Source organism: Talpa occidentalis, unplaced genomic scaffold (genome assembly GCF_014898055.3).
Source record: "Talpa occidentalis isolate TD23 unplaced genomic scaffold, MPIMG_talOcc4v2.1 talOcc4.7, whole genome shotgun sequence".
In the NCBI taxonomy this organism is placed as follows: Eukaryota; Metazoa; Chordata; class Mammalia; order Eulipotyphla; family Talpidae; genus Talpa; species Talpa occidentalis.
The window spans coordinates 131482022-131484217 of NW_023605083.1; the positions used below are offsets into that span (position 1 = coordinate 131482022).

Below are 2196 nucleotides of genomic sequence, written 5' to 3' on the forward strand. Positions count from 1 at the left end.
AGGCTCGGGTGACTACAAGGTGCGGGTCCTTCCTCGGGGTCCCCAGGGGCAGTGACACCCACCGCCCTCCTGTTCCAACTGCGTGCCTGGGCCTCCTTGCCAGACTCCCGATGGCCACGCCGCCCTCTGGGAAGGAAGCTGCAGCGAGTTTCTGGGTCTGCAAACGCCTTGTAAACTCCCAAGCAGTGGGGGGCCTTGGAGGGTCGGCGAGGGGGCACATTTCCAAGACTCTGGCACTGAGCTCCCCTTGCCACTTGTTGTTTTCCACTCGAGGCCCCGAGCGCCAAGCAGCCCAGCCTACCCTGCCGCCGTCACCCACTTCACCCGCCAGCACAGAAGGGCGTCGAAACTCCGAATAACAGACAGCCCTTGCGAAAAGGAACATAGCTGGGGAGAAAGTGAACTTCAAGGGGAAGCTCACTGGCGTGTCCTGGCTTTTCCTCATTTTGCCAAAGACAAACAGAGGAAGTTTTTCCACGAGAACCTGTGGGATGAGAAACAGGACGATGGGCTGGCAGGGGTGCAGGCCACGAGCCCCTGGCTCCCCAAGCTGCCAGGTCAGTCCTAGCCCCACCTGCCACCTGCCAGAGGTGCCCCGAGCTCAGCTGCTCTGTGCAGCAACCTGAGGGAGGGCAGTCGGGAGCACCCCTGCGGGAAAGGAGTGACCTGGGGTCACCACAGTCCACACACGGGCGGGAGGGGCCAGTGGGAGCTGAGCCAGCTCAGAGGGCTTCTGGAACCTTCCACTCTCCGTGGCTCACAACAACCTGTGAGCAGGTGGAGCCCCCACTTCACCTGATAAGCAGCACCATTTTCCAGGTGGGAAAACTGAGGCACAGAGAAGTTTAGGCTGTTCCACATCCCTCATAGCTAGTATGCAGCGGCGCTCATTCAGACAGGCTGGTGGCAGAGTCTGTGAAGTCAGTGACATGGGGCCAGTGGGTAGGGGGTGGAGAGACAGAGACAGACAGAGAGACAGAGAAAGAGACAGAGACAGAGACAGAGGAACAGGTGGGTCTGCTGGTGCAAAGAAGGCAAATTTCCAGCTGTCCCACAGGCCCTTCTCGAACGTCCAGCTGGTAGCATGGGTGGGCGGGGTCTGGGGCAGCCAGCCATCTTCCTGCTTGAGTTGCCCGGCTGTAGTAGGTCAAATCGTGACCTCCAGAATGACATGTCCAAGTCCCACCCCCCCGGGACCTGCAAAGGCAACTTGACTGAGAACAAGGTCAGCCTTCAGAGATAGAATTACAGATCTTCAGGTGAGGTCACCATGGGTTCAAGACCCACCCCCCTCCAGCCCCAACGAAGTGTCCTTAGCAGAGAAGGAGCAGGTACCCCACATGGAGGAGAAGCCACCTTAGGATGGGGCATGGACAGAAACTGGGGCCCCAGAAGCTAAAGTCAGTGCTGGAGGAGACACTCCTGCCCCCACCCCCACCCCAGGACAACTCTGCGGAGTCCTCAATCTGGAGGTCTGGTGTCCAGAATGTCGAGAATCAATTTCTGCTGTTTGAACCCCCTGCTGCCCCTCTCCTGCCTCCTCCTCAACACCCCCCTTCTGGCCCTCTCCCCGTCAGACACCCAGAGAATTCCGCCTCCCTCCCACAGTCCTCACGTTCATCCCCACCGAACCCATGCTCAAAATGCCTAATCGGTGAGGTCCCCATAGCAACGGTTCTGATGCCAGAACCTGGGATGACGACAGGGCTCAGCCAACCAGCCAGCTTGGGGGTGCGGGGGAGGGTCCGCCGAGAAAACAAACAGCGGAGGGAAGGTGACGTCAGTGACAGGCCCACCGGGGTTTGCAGGCGCTGTCCTTTGAGAAAACAAAGCTCGGGGACAGCCCCTCCACCTGCTGCATCTGTGGATGTAAAAGTCCAGAAGGAATGTGAGGGGTTCTGGACAGGCCCCCTCCCTGCGTCCTCAACGGGCTGGCCCTGCGCGGCCTGCTCAGAGACCCCACAGTACCCCAGAGCCCAGGCCCAGGGTGACCAGCCTCGTGACCCCCCTGACGGTGGCCAGAATGGGCCTCGGCCCACTCTGTGCCCCCAGGCTCTGTTCTGGGTGGACACAGCCACTGTCCCTGGCACCAGTCAGTGCCCTTCAAGACCCTGGAGTGCACGTCCCTGGGGCTGAGGCCAGGGCTGACCCCCACCCCCCTTATAGCCCCAATGCCCCCCAGACTGGCCAGAGAAA

The 2196-nt window shown here is 60.6% G+C and overlaps 1 long non-coding RNA gene across 1 annotated transcript; it reads right to left on the reverse strand.

Moving 5' to 3' along the window:
• Positions 1-248: 248 nt before the first annotated feature.
• Positions 249-1654, reverse strand: LOC129144894 (uncharacterized). Its single transcript, XR_008549696.1, has 3 exons — positions 1616-1654; positions 796-913; positions 249-484 (listed from the first exon to the last, which is right to left on the reverse strand). It is a non-coding gene; the product is annotated as an uncharacterized LOC129144894 (long non-coding RNA).
• Positions 1655-2196: the final 542 nt, after the last annotated feature.